The 20,855-nt window shown below is 43.2% G+C and overlaps 1 protein-coding gene and 1 pseudogene across 1 annotated transcript in view; both read left to right on the forward strand.

The window, feature by feature from the left end:
• The window catches only part of LOC145497883 (plexin-A4-like), a 238,195-nt gene that overhangs the window by 193,465 nt on the left and 23,875 nt on the right, over window positions 1-20,855 (forward strand). The window lies entirely within an intron of this gene.
• LOC145497713 (uncharacterized) lies at window positions 16,582-17,326 on the forward strand (annotated as a pseudogene).

Genomic DNA, 20,855 nt, shown 5'->3' on the forward strand with positions numbered 1-20,855 from the left:
AGAGCAAGCCAAGCAGAACATGACCAACACGGACTACGCCTTCAAACTCTACAACCAGGCGCATCCTGACGAAAAGATGGTGCCCCCCAAGGAGCCCAAGTTCTCAGATTTCTATCAGCCGAGCGAGCAGCAGAAAAACGGTGAACTCGCGTTCCTGGGCGCCGACGCTCTCGCTCTGGGCTACGCGGCCTTCCGGTTCCTTTAAACTTTTTTACGCCTTACTTATATGGACGCGAAACTCGCAAAGATTTACTACAGCCCCGGGGGCTACTGGAAAGGCATGGCCGCGATCAAAAAATTGGCCGAGGTCGCCGAGTTACCTAAAGAAGCCGCAAAAAAGTGGCTGATCAGGCAAGCGCTCTGGCAGGTATACCTCCCCGCGCCGACGCGGATTCCTCGGCCGAAATTCGATGTTCCCACGCCCAACAGGGTCCATCAGGCGGACTTTCTTTTTCTGCCGCACGACAAGCTCCCTCGCGGCCGCAAAGTTTTCAAATACGCGCTGACCGTTGTTGACGTGGCCAGTCGCTACAAAGAGGCCGAACCCCTGACTTCGAAAAATTCTGATGCAGTCGCTCTGGCCTTTTAGAAGATTTACAAGCGCTCGCCTCTCGAATGGCCCGAAATGCTGCAGGTTGACCCCGGGCGCGAATTCATGGGCGCCGTCACCAAAGAGATGGACAAGCACAAAACCTTTATCCGGCGCGGGCGCGTTAACATTCACCGCGACCAGGCCATTGTCGAACGTTTCAACCGCACTCTGGCTGAGCGATTGTTCGGGCACCAGTACGCCGAAGAGATGCTTCTCCCTGAGGGCAAGCGGTCCACTGCCTGGGTGAAAAGACTTCCTGAAGTTGTTTCGGCTCTGAACAACGAGGTCACAAGCCTTATCGGCAAGAAACCCGCCGTCGCCATCAAAGAAAAAGCTGTTTACGCAAGGCCGTCGACACCTTACACGAGGCCTGTTGGAAAAAGCGAAAAAATCCTCCCCTCTCTTGTCCAAGTTCGTTATCTCTACCAGCCCGGCGAGCTTGAAGGAGGCGTGAAAAGGGCCACGGATCCAATCTGGTCTTTGAAAGTTTTCGGCATTGAAAGGTCTTTTTCCAAACCGGATCAGCCCGTTATATAGTATCTGCGCGACGGGCCGAAGCGCGGCTTCGTGCGCGAAGAGCTGCTCGTTGTTCCTCCGAACACACAATTACCCCCAGAGCAACTTTGAAACTTCGGCCTCCAACCCTCTAAGTTCGTCATCTGTTAATCTTGACAACATATCCATGCAGGTGTATCCGTAAGCTTTTGTATGGATACCGTCGTCATCAATCCATCGCTTTGAATCAAATGGCGAACGCGAAATTTTGTTAATATGCATACCGTACATCTCGTGACCCTCGCTTCGAAGAATATTCATTCCATGCCATTGCTGCTTCCCACCGAAAAGCGTTTCCTTGTACTGTTCATGCGTTATTTGTTTCTTGACAACGTTCTTTTTCACACCCTTCGCTTTTTTGATATTTTTTTCGTCAAGATGGAGTACATTTTCGGTCTAAGACCAACGTACTCTGCGATGGGGGTTCCTGCACATTCGTCTTTCATCTTGCCCAAGTCCTTTTTGTTCTTGTTTGAGTGGAGTGGATGCTCATTCGGGTAGTCGCTAGTGTCGTAAAGGTGCATGTTGTTTTTCATGTCTTCGTAGACGTCTTCTGTTTCGATTATAATCAAAAGGCTGTCGGTGTCCGTGTACAGGAGCTCGACTTTTGAGCCGTACTTCTTTTTTAGCTCGTTGTAAAAGAAGTCGTACATCAGGATCTTGCTGTTGTCAAGGATCGTCATCCCCGTGTAGACCGGCTTGTTTAGAAGCAGCTTGCTTTTTCGCATGTCAATCCCCGCCATGTCGTTTGAGAATAAAACATGCCTTGAGTACAAAGGGCTGGCGATCAATTTCCTTATTTTGCCCGTCTCGTTGCTGCGCACTATTCTTATGTCAACGCGGTTGCGCAGCTTTTCCATGGTTTTGCCGAAAACGGAGTTGTTCATTAGCTTGTAAAAGTTCTTTTCAAAGTCGCTCTTCGCTTTCTTCCTAAAGTGTGTGTTCATCCGGATGTACGGCTCCATCCAGCGTTCTTGTTCGAACTCCAGCACCCTGTGCACACGCTTCAGTTTCATTCCCTGCTTCAGATAAAACTGCAAGTTCCTGTAATGCACAACGTAGTTCTTTTTGTCTTGAAGCGTCAGCAGCAGCTTCTTGCTGTCCGGGGGTTTCAGGTCCAGGTCTTTCATCAGCCCCTTTTGGTAGTCCGACATCCACTCCTTTTTTACGGCCTTTTTCTCCGGCTCCAGGGGATAGCTGTTGTGTTCCTCGTGAAGTTCTGGCGGGTATTCGAGATCCACCTCGAGAATGCACCCCTTCTTTGCGTTTTCTTTCATACCAAGAATCTCCTCCTCTGTGGGCAGCTCGCTTTTCCACTTGAAGCCTCTTATCGGGAGAGGCAAACTCATCGCCCATCCGTAAAGATTGTTTGCGTCCAGATAGAGGAGGTATTTTTTTGGCTTGCTGGGGTCGTAGCCCGGTACTTGCGGGTTATTTGCCTTGGCGAACCTGTTGCACACCATAGAGATTCCACCCCGCATCCCCCTTTCTACGAAGAGGTGCTTTTCGTAGTCTGTGAAGAGCTCAAGCTCGACCCCAGTCTTTTCCAAGAGCGCGTCCCAGGAGAGGCCTGGCGACGTGAAATAGTGCGCCGGATCCAGCCCGTACTGATCAAGGCACAGTTTTCGGAAGTTCTCAAACACATCCGCCAGCAGCGCGACGTCGGTTTTCACGTAAAGATCGTGGTAATCGCCCAGCGTTTTGCATCCAAAAGCCTCCCAGACCGCCTGCGCGTGCGCGTACTCTTCGTCTGTTATGTGCTCGTCGTTCAGCTTGCTGTAAAACTTCTCTTTGTCCGGAAGCCTTGTCTCTCTGAATCTTTCCCTTGAGTCCATGTACTCGTAAGGATACATCCCTTTTTTGTAAAGCAGGTCGCTGCCTTTCGAAATCGTTGATGTTATTTTTAACGACTCCTTCGGTGTCGCTCTTACAAGTGAATCGAGGCTCCCTTGCAAAAAGTTCAAGCTGTCGATGAAACGAAGATTACCTACCGAGAATGTTATATATTTCTCCATGTTGTTGGCGACGCATTTCACCTCTTTCTCCAGCTTCGACATCGCTTGCATCAAGTGGTGCGCATCGTAGCCCCTCAGGTTGTGGAATACGACTGGTATTGGGTCCGTCTTGGGGTTAATTCGCAACTTTTTGTTACATTTGCTGTGCGCGGCTCCGCGGAACCTTCCCGTTATGTGGCAATGGTCTTTTACCGCGTCTCTGAAGTTTTTCTGAAGTAAATGGTTCCCACAGTACTTGCAGTTTTCCTGTGATGCTGATTTTAACTTGTCTTTTTCATCTTCCAACCTTTTAAGCCTTTGAAATCCCCACTTCTCCTTCTCTTTCTGTGCCATGTAGAAACATTTTTTGTGGCCTTGCCCCCAGTAAACCCATTTTTCTCTTACGCCTTCTTCATCCGGTTCTTCTTCAAGGTTCCAGACAGGCAAAGAATCCATGAATTCGTCTTTTATCAGAGCTTTGTTGCAAACGCGGCAATCGACCGCTTTCTTGAAGTCTTCCCAGTCCTTCCACGTCATTTCAATCGGCTTTGGTGTGGCCAAACTCTCTCTTATTTTCTCCTCCTCCTGCATAATGGCACTTAAAAACTCCCCAACCGCGTTTTCGCCCCTATAAGTGTTGGAGCCTACCACTTCACCATCGCTTCTCACAACAAGGTAAGAATTGCCGCATGCCTCGTGCCTTTCGGTCTTCTCTGTGTAGCTTGTTTGCGTTCTCTCACGCTCGCAGCCATGAATCTTTCTGACAAGAGCCTCAAAATCCGCGTAAATAGTGAAGGGTATCTTCATCTGTTTTTTGAAGTTTTCGAAGGAAAGGGTGTTTTCCCCCTCTTTCGGCATCACAATCCTTGTCGGCCTGCCGTTCACACCGTTGCAATCTTTTTTGTGTTCCACGAGCAAGTCTGCTCTTGAGAAACCGGTCAAGCACAGCATGCAAAAGTGCTTTGCGTCTCTGTGCTTTGTCTGATCGAAAAGCAAAGCGCTTTCTCTTTTTACGTAACAGTAATGCTGAAGTTCCCCTTTCTCAATTAACGTCAACTTTATCCGCGGCACGTTCGCTTGTTTTCGGCTTATCCGGTGCACAATCACACAATCGTTTTCCCAGCCAAATACGTTTATTGCGAGTTTCGGGTTTTGTGCCTCGAGCTTTTCTATTTGTTTTACCGGCGTCGGGAAATCGATTCCTGTGTAGTTGATGCCGTCGTTGACAGGATATTTGCTTGGTCTTTGCGGGTTCTTTCCATCTTTTGGAGGGAATAAAGCGGCTCTGAGCGACCATTTCAGACATTCGTTGTCCCTGTTTTGGACGTTGATTATCGCTTTCTTTCTCGCCAGTTTGGCGGGAAGTGGCAGATAGGTCCCTCCGCGAAGTGGCTGATAGCGCGCAACATTCACGTATGCGACCTGTATTTTTTCAACCGCCCATCCTGATTCCATCTCGGACCAGTGCTCGATTTCTCCTTTTGCGTTTTCAATGAATTCGTCGAATTTTTGTCTTATCAGGTCCTCTTCATTCTTTTTGAAAACGTGCGTTTCGTCTTCTTTGAAATAATGCTCCCTGAATTGCGTTTGGTCGTTTCTTTCCATTGAGAACTTCACTTGTAACCCGAAACTTACTTTAACGCTATTTAACCTTAGGGTTTCTTGTTCGACCAAATCGGTGATCTTTTCTTTGTTCTCTCTTGTGAACCTCAAAAGATCTTTATTGTTTGGGTTCTTTTCGGATATATCCATTCTCCACACACGGAGCCATTCTTGGAAATTGTTTTGGGATATTTGGAACCCGTCATATAATGCGTGAACCTCGTGTGCCAACGGCTCGGGAAGGTTTATTCTTTCCTCCCTCGGTATTGGGCCGTAGAACATTTGCAGAACATCGGACGAGTATCTTGCGGCAGCCATGTCGGCTCAGTATGCACTGAGCGTGCACTTCTCCAATAGGAAAAATTTTCTGGCACAGTTTTGTATATACAAGTGAAGGGCACATCCGCGCATATTGATTACGGACGATGGACCAGCTTTTTCGCTTTGCTGTTGCTTTACACACACGGTTCTGGCACAGCGCTCATGCCTCAGTTCTGGCACAGCACACACGCGCAGTTCTGGCACAGCACACACACACACATATAAAGTGGGGGTTCTGTTCTTCAAGTGAGTACTTGTCCACGTTAAATAAAGTATGTCTATGTCTATGTCTATAACGCCATAAGGTGTAAACTTTAATGTTTGTTTAATTAATTAATTAATTAATTCCAATTAATCAATTAACCTTGCAGGAAGACGGGCTGGGTGGGGTAGGTACGCGAGTGCATTACGCAAAATGTGTCACACTTACATTTCTTTCCTTAATAACATGACAAAAATATATATATGGTTTTGCAAATCTCATGCTCTCCTTGTCGTGCCGTTCTCTCAAGAACAAAAGCAATTTGCTCCAAACGCACCCGCAAATTAGTTAGCGTCAAAGTTGACTATATGTTAGGTGAAAGATACATTTCATACGGGACTACACACGAACGTTGAGTGCTTTCCCTTGTAGTAGAACATAACATGCAAGACGCATGCGTTCTAGCATTGCTAGTGTGATAATCTCTGTTCTCGAGTTCAGATGCACGCTTTTTTTATTTTTTGTAAATGAGTGATATCACACTCTCGTTTTGGCTGGGATAGCAGTTATATTCCAGCTCTAGTAGCTGCAGGCATCTCTTCACTGTATGAGAGGAGACAGGCATTGAGCGAAACTTTATTTGATCAAATTATGAGAGACCCATGCCATAAGCTACATGATCTGCTGACGCCACGTAACGAGTACACTTAATGCACACGAACCCGGGGATACTTTGAGCTACCGATTTGTGAGACACATAGGTTTAGGAACACTTTTATTATGAGCCATATTTTTAATTATAAATAGTTTGCATATTTTTCCTTCTATAATATAATTCTTTTTTTATTGTAAAGTAATTTGTAATTCAGCCGCTCCAGCGGCTGCAATGAGTTTGCTAGTAAAACTCTATCTATCTATCCATCTATCTATCTAATCTATCTATCTATCTATCTATCTAACGTCAGTTCCCCTTTTTTAGTGCAAAGAACGCTACTGTGACTGCGTATCTTCTGGAATCTTCCCTAGCTCGATTCAAGAAATGTCGTCTGCTGTTTCATAAGTATTGTGTGTTTGCCAGGGTTGAAATAGAGAATGGAAACATATTGCTTCTCCTTAGCAGCTTGTTTGTTTCCTCTTCTATGAAAGAGAACACAAAGTTCATATTCAGCCGAAACTTTCCCGCGTTAGTTACATGTAAAACAAGTAAATTTGTGTCAAAAGAAACTTCGTTATTATTGCCGCAGACTCCGTGGTACTTACTGAAACCTCCAATTAATTTCATCAGTCGATGAGGTAACTCGGTCACCGATGTGGGATATAATTTCGGTCGAGTAAAGATCTCTACCTTCAATACTTCTCGTTGAAACGCACCTCAATGCTATTACTCGATAACATTGTGTATTAGTTTGATGTGGTTTTATTGTTTACACCAACTCGGCCGGCAACGGAATAAGAACGCACTCTTCCGTGACTCGACGTGACTATTTGATAATTAGATTACTTCTTGTTTATCCGTGAAATGAAATTTGCGTTTTGAATAAAACAAAATCGTTCCGCTTCGACTTTTCAGCAGATATTTAACTTTTATTTTCCATTTATCTCCAGCAGTGAGTAAAAAAAATACACATCTTTCGTATATTTTCGTGGAAACAAAGGCACCTTGTGGCACACATTGGCGAGGAAAACAAAAGTATCAAGTTACAAATGTTGGCGTGAAAAGTACAACTGTCACATTTGCTACAATGACTTTCAATACCGTCTTGACAAACGGTAATTGTAAGTTATTTTTGGACAAACATGAAACAACACACTGCTAAGATTATGTCTTATCAAGTTTCTGTCCGCTCATATTCCGTTCATATTAGTAGACTACCAAGGGAGAGAACGACATGGGTGAGGACCTATGTGACTACTGTATCAGAGCCGTAAATTACACTCTGCACTATCTGAGATTGTCTCACTAGTTTAGTGCAAAGAACGCTACTGTGACTGCGTATCTTTTGGAATCTTCCCTAGCTCGATTCAAGGAATGTCGTCTGCTGTCTTACAACTACTGTGTGTTTGCCAGGGTTGAAATAGAGAATGGGAACATATTGCTTCTGCTTAGCAGCTTGTTTGTTTCATCTTCTATGAAAGAGACCGAAGAGAGCACAAAGTTCATATTCAGCCGAAACTTTCCCGCGTTAGTTACATGTAAAACTAGTAAATTTGTGACAAAAGAAACTTCGTTATTATTGCCGCAGACTCCGTGGCACTTACTGAAACCTCCAATTAATTTCATCAGTCGATGAGGTGACTCGCTCACTGATGTGGGATATAATTTCGGTCAAGTAAAGATCTCTACCTTCAATACTCCTCGTTGAAACGCTCCTCAGTTGTATTACTCGATAGCATTGTGTATTAGTTTGATGTAGTTTTATTGTTGACACCAACTCGGCTGGCAACAGAATTAGAACGCACTATTCCGTGATTCGACGTGAATATTTGATAATTAGATTAGTTCTTGTTTATCGGTGAAATGAAAATTTACGTTTTGAATTAAAATTTTTCCTCTTCGACTTTTAGCAGATATTTAACTTTTATATTCCATTTAACTCCAGCAGTGAGTAAAAAAAATACACATCTTTCTTATATTTTCGTGGAAACAAAGGTATCTTGTTGCATACATTGGCGAGGAAAACAAAAGTATCAAATCACAAACGTTGGCGTGAAAAGTAATGCTTCAAAATGAACGAAACTCAAGATAAAATACCCCAATGAATTTAAAACCGTCTTGACAAACGGTAATTGTAAGTTATTTTAAGGCAAAACACAAACATGAAACACACACACTGCTAGGATTATGTCTTATCAAGTTTTTATCCGCTCATATTCTGCAAAGGGGAAAAGGCCTAGTTGACTACCAAGGGAGAGAAAGGCAGGGGTGAGGACCTGTGCGACTACTGCATCAGAGCCGTAAATTACACTCTGCAGTATCTGAGATTGTCTCACTAGTTAAATAAGACTCTCAACTTAATGTAGTGTGGTGTAAGTAGAGTATTGTAATTAAGAACAAATGCCCACAAAAATCAAACAAATTCAAATTTCTTCGGCAAGGCTAGAAAACTCAAATTCGCTCGTCTTTTGCATATAGCTAGCCCCTAGCAAGAGTGCAAACAGGCTGTAGTGTTTTCCTTGAAATAGTTTTGTCTTTGCGAGAAAAGCGACATTTACGATTTAACTTTCAGACTCAATTTCATGTTATTCAGCGAGTCCCTACCGGGCTGAAAATCGACCATTTTCATTCGATTCGCATTTCGCAACTATTGAGCGCAGAAAAGTTGTAATACAACCAGCTTATTGCAGAACTATTCCTTGTCTAAACTAGTGAGACAGTCTCAGATACAATAGTCACACAGGTCCACACCCTTGCCGTTCTCTTCCTTGGTAGTCAACTAGGCCTTTTCCCCTTTGCAGAATATGAGCGGTCCTTTGCAGACAAAGGGGAAAAGGTCTAGTTGACTACCAAGGGAGCGAACAGCAGGGGTGATCATGAGGACCTGTGTGACTACTGCATCAGGGCCGTAAATTACACTCTGCACTATCTGAGATTGTCTCACTAGTTTGATCCCTGATTTCTTCAACATCTGAGGTGTTCGTCTGAGCATCATACAGTTGCTTGTTTTAAAGTAGTAGCAATAGTTTTGTCCAGGGTGGTTGGCAGCGAGACCTGGAACCGAGTTTCTATGATCGCCCCAGTTAAGAAATTTGGCCGAGCGAGACTAAGTACTGATTCGTGGGAGAGAAACATGGCGGACTTCAGTACGCGCAAAGCGTTTGTATACGTAGTGTTGTAAACGTTGTTACTGCCGTTACGTTACGACTCGAGGATCACGCGCGTGATGTCACGCACGCTTTGGCATACCACCCCACAATGCGTTGCTAGAGTAATCAAAAACCATGTGCTTAATTTAAGGTAAAAAACGTCTTACGGTGAAATCGTCTCGGAGCATAGTTTCTCTACAGTTGATCGTGTTTCACAACTGTTATCAAAGGACACAAGCGTAAGTTATGGTTTACTTTTCTATTGACTGGAGATTTCTAGTATTTATTGTGATTTATTTCTTCGTTTTAGTTTTCGAAACCGTACAAGTTGCATCATACAAACCGAACAGTTATCGTATATCACTTCGTACGAGGTCAAGTAAGGTCCAAGTAACGTCGAGATACAAGCATTTGCTGTTATACAAGCTCAAGTTTATATACCATCGCTTAGTTATCGTTCTCATCGTAAGCTGTGGTTATAGTCATCGAATTATTAAAGTCTTAGGCCCAGTTCAGACGCCGAACTTTCCATGAGCCGAACCAAATACATTGAATTAAGTACATGAAAAGTTCGGCGTTTGAATCAGTTAAGAACGGCTATTTGAATTTGGAACGGCCTAGCCGTTCTTCCCGCCTAGCTCAGCCGGAAATTTCGGCTTTGGAACGGCTTTGATTCAGACGTCGAACTTTTCATGAGCCGAATCTAATGCATAAATTATTATAACGTATTTTATAAGCAGTTTTTACTTTGCCTGAAAATCGCTGACATTTTCGATGCAATTTGGTTTAAACTAAATAAAGTTCGGCGAATTAAGTTCGACGTCTGAATCAACAGGTGTAGTTTTGATAATTTGGGTCGCTCCAAATTCGAATTAAGTTCGGCTCATGAAAAGTTCGGCGTCTGAACTGGGCCTTAGATTCTGTACGCGTCTTCGAATTGTGTCTTCCATGTGAGTAAAGCATAAAGGTTGTACCGTGTTGTTTGTTTGCTTTGGATCGCTTTATGTACTCACAAACGTTTTGCTTTTTTCACGTTCAAACATCTAAGGAAAAGTTCTAGTTGTCCTACATCTAAATTCTGGACATTTTGAGATGGCGGGGATAAATGTTGCACTGTAAATATGTGAGCGTGAACTCCACAACGAAGCAATGTGGATGTTAATTTCAGCGTGAGCCAGATTGCAGTCATCACGGTGTAATATTTCATTCGAGCATTTTTGTGGGTGTGTAGTGTTGTAATATCGACGGGATAAACTGAAGTATTTCTGTATTTCTGGACTCCATGTTGGCAAGGGTTTTCTTTTTGAACAGCTTCGCGACTCTTCTGTTTGGACTTAATTAACTGACAGAGTTACTGAGTTATAGCATGTTTTAAAGTGAGAACAGTAGGTACGGCGCTTTTCTATCACGTTAAGGTTGAGGATTTTGCCTGTCATCAAATAACTTATTACTACAAGAGGTCTGTTTCAATTTCAGATAAAGCATCTGGCATTATTTACCAAAGTGAGTACTGGATAGGTCACTCGGCAGATTGAGAATCATCACCATCTCTTTGGTCCATATTTGATACTAATAATTTATGTTTTTGTTTCTTCATAATTATCCTCAGACATTTGGTCTGATCTTCTAGGCTTAACTGTTTAAATAACGGGCCCCATGAAGTAGTTGTGATAGAGATTGTGCAGGAAGTTTGACTTCCAGTTCATGGTCCTCTATTGCACCAAGAATTGCCATTTGAGACAAGTACTATTAAAGACTGCATTCGTCTGACTTTATTTTAGCCTTCCTTATTGTCTTATTTAACTGTCCTTTCATTAAAGGAACTAGCTTTTGATTGGCAACACTTAGGCCAAATTTGATCTGCTTGAATCCTTACACATCTCTTTGCCTTAAAGAAATAAAACAAATATCCCTTGCACTTGGTACAACTTCTTGATATTCTCCAAAGCCTTGGAACCAAGTATCAAAATTGGCCTAATTCAACATTGTGGAGGTTCTGCTGACTCGGGTTCATCCAAGCTACAGTCAGTTTTCCGGATAAATGATCATTTTGCCTGTCTACCTCATTACTAGCTAGCACACACATACAGGTAACACGGCTCATTTGCCTTCTCTGGGTCTCTTTCTTATCTCCCTTTGCAGATGAGTGTGTGGCAGCCCAATTTTGATATCCAGACGTATGACAGAGTTTTATTTCACCACACAAATAAAATAAAACTGATGTTTATCACCAGTACAAATTACAGTAGAACCCCGGTAACTCGAACTGTGACGGAAAAGGAAAAACTGTTCGATTTAGCGGGATTCGAGTTATGGGAGTCGATTAAAATATTAATTTTCCAGGTTAATGATTAATAGTTTAGTGATTTTCAGCACTTGGGTATACAATACAGTGCAAATTAAAGTTAATTCACGAGAACTGATACATTTTGTAACAACTGTAACGATTATGCATTCTTACGACAATGCAATACTGTGAATGTAACTTAGTTTATTTAATACTCTCAATTTATGTTCCCTTTTGCGTCGCAGTCGTTCTATCATATCCGTAAAGTTCTTATTGCTTAGGCACAAAAGATGAATGTAGCGTCTGCTGTCGTAGGGAGATCCTGAAGATTCTTTCTGCTAATTGCCTCTATTTGCTGTACATGGCTTCTGATTTCCTCTGCACCCTCGTTCACCAGCAGACTGTATGAATTCAGCACATCAATTGCGGATCTGACTTCGCTTGCAGTGATCTGTTCGTTGCACTAATTAACATCAAATTGCTCCAGTCTTTGTTCTAGTGTTAGAATTCGATCATACGATAAGAAAAGCTAATGGGATGTCTCAATGGGCATCCGTGGCAAGTTATAAGAACCAGAAATTCGAGTTATCGGGGTAAATTTGATCAAGGGAAACGAAATTTAGTTCGGGTTAGCGGGTTTTCGAGTTATCCGAGTTCGAGTTAACCGAATAAAAATGACTGAAAAGTTGGGTCAAATCCAAGGGAATTGAGACTCAGTTCGAGTTAGCGGGGGAGTTCGGGTTATCCGAGTTCGAGTTACCGGGTTTCTACTGTATGCAATAGCATGTGGGCAGAAGCTGCTTTCTTTGTTTCCACAGGCCAAAAAATTGTATAAAATAGCTTGTAAATGAAATAGCTCAACGTGGTAAAAGTTCACATTGAGTCTGCCCAGCAATTCCATTCTGGGCATTACCATGCAGACGCTCAAGCAGGAAAATGCTTTCAAATTTGAGACTTCAAACTGGTATTGAACAGTAAGGAATGGAGGTTTCCAAAACCCTTACTATGGGTGTCTCAAAAACTAAGACCTAAGACCTAAGACCCCCTCTGAATCTCAAAAACTAAGACTTAAGACCCCCTCTGAATCTCAAAAACTACGACCTCAGGGGCGTAGCCAGTCCTTTTGCATAGAGGGGTTCCTAATGTATATTGCTTGCCCTATTCACAATCGAGCGCCGGAGGCACTCTTTACTAGGGGCGTCTGGGGGCATGCTCCCCCGGAAAATTTTGAATTTTATGTCTTCATAAATGGCGTTTCCTCGATTCTGAGCACAATTTCAAATAATTTCAGCGCCAAACGTAGCTGGCATTTGTAAGAGGAGATAGTAAATATCGCTTCGTTTAACATATTACATACTCAGTCATCAAATGCTGTAGACTGCAGAAGTTGAACGAGACTTACCGGAAGTTGAAGTTCGACTGGGATTCCACCTTTGTCACCATACACAGAGGGATTACATGAGATAGCATTGCGCCTGCGTGAACTCAGTCTTTAAGTGTCATTGTCACTAGGGACCAGGCAGGGTCCACGGATCGAGGTCGGCCGATTCCCTCCAAACTCTTAGCATTTTTTCCCTATCAGATAAGATAACGACTGGTGGTATTTTTAGTAAAATAAAATAAATTTCATAGAATTTAGACCACCCCCTAGTTTTTGGTGCTATTTTGGTCACGTGAGACGGGAAATTTAAGTAAACTTCCACGAACGATTTTACGTACTTTGCATCAGCCTTATTCATTTATACGAACTGTGCATACTTCCCAGCCTATAAACAGCTCACATCTCCAATATAAACTAATTTGGTTAAAAATAACTTGCTTTGGAGTGGTTCCAAATATCATCACTTAGAGGCTATCGTGGGTAAGAAGAATTTTGGCAATTTTTAAAGCTGGTTTTCTCTAAAGTGCGGCAGTTTATTTCCAGATCAAAACTATTTTTTATTAGTCTGTCTTAAAGTCTTTAAAAATACGCAAACTCTCATTTGGCAAGTTAAAATCCTGTCGCGTGAACTTTCTCACGACTTTAACCTAATTTCCCAATTTGCATAATTGTAATTTTTCCCGGAAATGTTTCACGCTTGAGTAATTTGTGACACATTCCAGGTATTTACGAGGAACACATTACTTTTTCAGATTAGTACAGCGGCTTTGCATAATATACTTCACCGGAGCATTTTGCGAAACTCTTTGAAATATGGAGCGGTTCTGATTTTTGGTAGAAGTACACTTCAGGAAGAATAATTTTCCATTCTTTATCTTATCATCTGCAGACAGCTGTAGTCGATTCTTTACACTGATCCAATTCAGCTGATGTTGCTGTTTGCGGTATGAATGTTACTTTGACTTGCTCGTTCAGTTATCCTGATTCTGCCTGTAGTTTGGAGGGCACGGGGTCGCATATTGTACCCCTGTTGGCATGTAAGTTAGACATAACCGCACATCTATTAGGCCTGGGAGTGAGCTCAGGGCAACAGCGAACCGGAGACGAAAAAGTTAATGAGGTTGACCTGATCCTGAATAGAGCTGGATACTTTGTTGCAACCGAAAACGAGAAAATATCAATGACAATATGCCCGAGACACAGAAAAAATTAACTACAGACTAGGCTGGCAGAAAGAGCAACACATGCTCGTATCGAACAAGTCGTCGAGGACCGCGGAAAACTATAAAGAAACCGCGCCGCGTAAACGCCAACTTGTCAGAAGAAATTTATCAATTTCACCATGCCACAGTTCCCATCGGCTCGGGTAAGTGCAAACTGAGTGCAGCCAGACCGCAGCCATAATCCTCAGAATTGCGGGGTGGGCTTGACTGGTAAATACAAACGAAAACTTTATTTCGAAGGTGCGTATTTTACTTTGTGCTTTTTCATATGGGCAGTACATAAATTTTAGTTTTTATTGGAATATGCCAAGGGAAGGAAGCCAGACGTAATCCCATGCAATTGTTTTTTGTATTTGAATGACCTTTTAGCTTTTAGTCGACTCGTTTAAATATACAAAGGCATTGCTCGATTCTGTTGCATTGACTCATATCCTTATAAATTATCCTTATACCGTTTGTGAGGAGAGCTCAATGCCAGCCACGGCGTGTGCAGAGGTCTCAGGCACTGGTGAGGGGTCAGAGACAGTCTCTTTGCAGTCACATTCGTCCCAAGCCTCGGTACCAGAAGAAGAGATTAGTATATGGGTTGACGAGATGGAGGAACAAAACAGCAAACGGCAGAAATTAAACGAAGCTGTCCACAGCATATCAGGTGGCCGGTACAGCCCTGTAATGTCCACCCTGAACACGACCTGGGACGACGTCTCTGACACCCAGCAACGATATTACATCCGCAAAGCTAAAGAGACTATAGCGGCCTCATTGTCTGTCATCACTCCCGGCCAAGAAGAACTGGTTTGGAAGGCGTTACAAACGGAGGTACATTTGGATCCAAACAGAGACAACCAAGGAAAGCGCAAGCGTTTTGATCCCAACTCTGGTCTTGTCGACATTTTAGTCAAGGCCTATGGGCAAGCAGGTCATTGGCAAACAAAGGAACAGATCCTCTCCCTCTTTGCAGACGACCTTTCAAGAGCTGAGCTTCAAGAGATGATCCCTGGGCTCTCCAAATGGCGCATTGATCAAGCTCGCCAGCATGCAACAGAAGCCGGAAAAGGCCAACCGCTCCCCGAAATTCCTAGTTTCCGTACAAGAATTGAGCACGAAAAGGTGGATCATTTCATTGAATATATCTCCAGACCAGAATTTGTCCAGGGCGTGGCGTTCGGGACAAAAACTCTCAAGCTTGACTCTGGAGAGAAGATTATCATACCAGCGGTCATTAGGACCGTCATCCCTTCACGCATCATCAGACAATATTTAGACTATTGTAAAGAACAAGGGTTCGAGCAAGCGAGCCAGCTTTCTCTCTACCGAATGATTGAGGTGTGTTCGGCCTCTATGCAGAAATCCCTTCAGGGACTTGACAACACCACTGCAGAGTGTACAGAGGCATTTGACCAGGTCTTTTTGATGTTGAAGGGCTTAGCAGATCAGGGCATCAGCGTGACTGCCACTCAGAAATTACTAAAGGATGGAAAAAGGTACTTGAAGAATGATTTCAAGACACATATCGGACGAGGTGAACATTGCGGTGATCACCGCACGGTCCACGCACTAAGTGATAGTAGTGTATGGGAGGTTAGGAGCGAATGTGATCACAAACACTGCTACGAATGTGAGCGCTGTGAGAGTCTGGAAGGAGTACTGAGAGAGGTGCAAGACAAAGCGGACATGACAGAAGAGGTGAGGGGTAGGCTGAGGTTTGAGTACACAGAGTGTGTGCGCAACATACATGCTTGGAAGGCTCACTTGCTACGGTCAAGTAACCAGGACGAAGCCAAGCCACATATCCTCCAGACGTTAGACGAGAACTCGTGTCTTGTCATAATGGACTGGGCAATGAAGTTTCTGCCTGTGCAATACAGAGAACAGATGAGTGATTTTTTTGGCAAGAGGGGAACAAGCTGGCATATCAGCGCGGTAATCACTAGAACAACAGTAGAGAGCAAGCATGAAGTCGAGTGTTTTGTACACATTTTCAACAACTGCTTCCAAAATAACTTTGCCGTTCTTTCAATCATACTGAGGACCTGCTGCACAAAGTCAAACAGGAGTATCCAGTTGTGACAACAGCCTACCTCCGATCAGATAACGCTGGATGTTACCACAATGGGCATCTGTTGCTAAGTCTTAGAGAAGTGGGGGTGAGAACCGGTGTCAGGCCAGTGCGATATGATTTCTCAGAGCCACAGGCTGGTAAGGACATCTGCGATAGGAAGAGTGCTGCTATGAAGGCACACATAAAGCGCTGGGTTAACGAGAGGCACGACGTCGTCACTGCTGAGGATAAGAAAACAGCACTAGAATCCCATGGTGGTATCAAAGGGTGCAGAGCAGCGGCCGTCGAGGTGGACACGACCTGGGAGAGAAACAAAGATGGCAAGATACCAGGTATTAGTGTGTTGAACAATTTCCAGTATGAGGAGTGTGGCATCCGTGTGTGGAAAGCGTACGACATCGGCCCTGGACGCCTCATCCCCTATAGTGGTCTTGGAGTTACACCACAAGGAGATACTGGGCTAAGGGTGATAAAGCCATTTGGTCAAGCTACACACAGGGGAAGTGTGGGTGAGAGCGTCAGGCACCAGTCCGAGATCTACTCTTGCCAAGAGACTGGATGCGTCCTCACGTTCAAGACCCAAGCAGAGGCAAGCAGACGGGCAAGCACCGTCTTGAGGTTGACTGCGAGTCCATGGATGACCGCGAGGAAATGGGCGGGAATTACGACAGGGGTGACGTTTGCTCCGGATGTGCCATCAACCTCATCGCAAGGTCAGGATAGTGGCACCGCTGTCAGAGGATACCCTAGACCATTGGGGTGGGCTCTGAAGATAACAAAACGACCCACCAGAATGACTGATAACGTCAAGACCTTCTTGATGAAGAAATTTGAAGAGGGTGCAAGAACTGGAAACAAGGCCGGTCCTGTGTAGGTAGCGAGGGAGATGAAGACCCTCAGAAATGAAGACGGAGAGCTCACGTTTAAGCCCGAAGAGTGGAGGACTGCGCAGCAAATCAGCAGCCTGTTTTCACGTCAGACAGCGGCGCTGCGTCATAGGGGTATTGATGCGGAGGAAATGCCTGAGGAAGACATCGAGGCCGCAGACTCGGAAATGGCCCTTGACACCCTTAGAAGTTTGGTGATGGATGATATGGGTAGACCAAGCCATCCAATCATCGTGGGTGTTAGCAATATCTGCGAACTTGTAAAGAACAAGAACCTTGACTCACTCAAACTGGCAGTTCTGAAAGAAATCTGCAATCAGCTACACTTGACGACAAGTGGAACGCTGTCAAGAAAAAAGACTTTCTTTGAGTCCATTGAAAAATTTTCTGAGAGTTGCGTATGTTTTCAAAAATAACGTCACATGGTTTTAGTAGGGAGGATCTCTTTGCTTCTACCCCCATCTTCTCTATTGGGGCCTTTTAGATAGGTGCAGGGACCATTACATAACAGGGTTCATAAATACTTGTAAAAATGTAAGCAATTTAAGACTGAAATCTGAATGAATGCTTTGGTAAACACAGTAAAACGAAAACTGCAAGGATTTTTACATATTGCTAAACGCCAGCTGTCCGTTGCCATGCTTAAATGCTATCATGGATAAAACCAATCCGGGTTTTCTTCATCGACGAAAAAGCTGTGCTTAAAGAAATAGGAGGAAGATTTCAGCAGCAATAAACACGGATTGATTAGCTTTAGTAACGTTGTGTCACTTTCCCAGCCAGGAATCTATTACGTAACAATGTATTAAGTTTCGACTCGCTAATTTGCACAGCCATGTTACTTAATGTTCGAATTACGTTTCCTCTTCCACCGAATTGACTGTCATTTCGGCAACTTGTTTGCCTTCCATCACATGGGGTGAAAAAGTAACTCTGGTAGTCTCCAAAACTGTTCATTAACTTACAAAACACAATCTTGAGTCTGTCTGGCATACTAATTTGCATGTCCGTGGTTATTAAAATGACAGAATTCCGGATTCGCGAAATGTCATGTTCGTTGTGGACTGTCAACGTCTGCAAGATCGAAACAACAATAGTTTCAAAAACAAGAACTTAAAGAAAATTTGTTTCATTAGGTGCAGGGTCATCATCGCTTGAATATAATATCAACAAATACGCGAAGTTTTCCGGGGAAAAACCGACAACATGCAAATTAGTCAAATTTGAAGAAAGCTTACGGGAGGGGATTTTGACCCACCAAATGAAAAAATACGCGGTTGAAGCATAGCCACTTATCTGAAAAAGTTATATTTTTCTCTTAGTCATAGTAAAAAAGCCAATAAACGCCTCCAACATGTCGCAAATCAAGAGGAAATTTTTCCCAGAAAAACTACAATTATGCAAATTAGGAAATAAGCTTAAAGTCGCGAGAAAGCTCACGCGACAGGATTTTAACTTGCCAAATGAGAGTTTGCGTATTTGTTAAGAATTTAAGCCAGACTAATAAAAACTACTTTTGATCTGGAAATAAACTGCCGCACTTTAGAGAAAACCAGCTTTGAAAATTGCCAAAATTCTTCTTACTTACGATAGCCTCTAAGTGATGATATTTGGAACCACTCCAAAGCAAGTTATTTTTAACCAAATTAGTTTATATTGGAGATGTGAGCTGTTTATAGGCTGGGAAGTATGTACAGTTCGTATAAATGAATAAGGCTAATGCGAAAAACGTAAAATCATTTGTGGAAGTTTACCCAAATTTCCCGTCTCACGTGGCCAAAATAGCACCAAAAACTAGGGGGGTGGTCTAAATTCTATGAAATTTATTTTATTTTACTAAAAATACCACCAGTCGTTATTTTACCTGATAGAGGAAAAATGCTGAAAGTTTGGAGGGAATCGGCCGACCTCGATCCGCGGACCCTGCCTGGTCCTTACTGACAGTGACACTTAAAGCACTAGCCATGTGCATCGTAGGAAGTAAGTAACAGGGTGGGTCCAAGGGAGGGCATGTAATCCCTCTGTGTATGGTGACAAAGGTGGAATCCCAGTCGAACTTCAACTTCCGGTAAGTCTCGTTCAACTTCTGTATTCCACCTTGTCACCCACAGAGGGATCACATGAGACCTCAAAGACAGATGCACAGGCTAGTAGTAAATAATTTCACACAAGTGAACATATTACTGCAAAACTTTATTGGCAAACATGTCTTCCACAATCTTTTTGTCATAGAATTTAGTAAAGGTGGATTCTGACTTCCATCCAGCCTTGTCAAGAATATCTGCTAATGGAACATCACTCAGCTTTGCCTTAGAAGTTGAAGCTGACCTTGTGCTATGAGGCTTGAAAATGTTAACATCAATGCCTGAACTTTGTAATACAAACTTAACCCAACGACTAATCGTGTCTCTAGACACTGGACCGTACGGTTTAACATAACTTAGCAACAGTTGACTACATGAACAAGTCTCCCTTGCAAACTTTGTTCTTGTCAGATACTCCTTAAGAGTGGTCACAACACAAAGTCTTGGATCTGTGAATGATTTAAGTTCAATCACCATACCCTTGGACCCTGGTTTGGACTGTTTAACATGCTCTTGAAGTCTGAACACTATAGAGGAGCCAGAATCTATCATGCTGTCCACATTGAGAAAAAGAAGGGATTGCCCCCTTTGAGCAGTGACTAGAGCTAATAACATTGTGAGCTTCAGAGTTAAACTCTTGAGAGAAATCTCGTTAACAGGGGACAAAGTCTTTAAGTAATCAAGAACTTGGTTTACATCCCAAACTGCTGTATAACGAGGCATCGCTGGGCGAGATTCAAATACTCCCTTTAGAAACCTAATAACTAAAGGATGTTGCCCAACTGGGATACCATCTATTGAAGGGAGTATTGAAGAAAGTGCTGAACGAGCAGTATTAAGGCTACTATAACTAAGACCACTGTTAAATAAAGTCAGTAGAAACTCTATGACTTGCGCTAAAGAGAGAGGAACTGTACTAATCTGTTCTCTATGACAGAAGTCAAGCCATTTTTGTAGTAGGATTGGTACTGTTTAGATGTGCCTTTCCTCCACGACTTGAGGATAATCTTGGTAGCTTCTGCAGAAATGCCTTGCTCCGTAAGGGATTCCTCGATAACTTGCATGCAATTAGTTTCAGTTTGCCCTCCATGGGATGTGGTTGACTGGGCTTGCTTGGAAGATACAATGTCCCTCTTGTCAATGGTAACAGTCTGGGCTTGTCGACCAAAAGACTCATCAGCTTTGGATACCAAGGTTGGGTGGGCCAGACTGGAACAATTATGATCCCTTCCCCTTTCTCCATTTCGATTTTCTTTAAACAACGAAGTATCAGCCTAAAAGGAGGGAAAGCATAAAATTGTTCTTGAGACCAAGAGCAAGAGAAAGCATCCACAAATTGTGCATCAGGGTCTGGCCTCCATGACACATAACGTGAAACTTTTCTGTTAATTCTAGATGCGAAAAGATCAATGGATGGCATGCCATAGGTCTCAACAATGCTGTGGAAAATATTTTCACTGAGAGACCATTCTGTGTTATCATTAAATGTTCTAGATTCCCTATCAGCATCAACATTTTCTTTACCTGGTAATGAGATTGCTGTCACCCAGATATTTCTCTGGATGCACCAGGTCCAAATTTCACGTGCAATCTTATTACATTCCAAAGAATGAGTCCCACCCATGGCATTTATGTAAGAGACAGCAGTGGTATTATCTATGTAAATGTTAATATGACAATTTGTCATTGAGTGGCAGAATGATTTCAAAGCAAAAAAAGCAGCAAGTGTTTCTAACTCATTGATGTGACATTTAGACTCAGTTACAGTCCATCGACCTCCTGCTTTATCTCCCTTGCACACTGCCCCCCACCCTTCTTTTGAGGCATCAGAATACAGGGAGAGTAATGGATCCCCATGGGA

This window comes from Orbicella franksi, chromosome 9 (assembly GCF_964199315.1).
Source record: "Orbicella franksi chromosome 9, jaOrbFran1.1, whole genome shotgun sequence".
In the NCBI taxonomy this organism is placed as follows: Eukaryota; Metazoa; Cnidaria; class Anthozoa; order Scleractinia; family Merulinidae; genus Orbicella; species Orbicella franksi.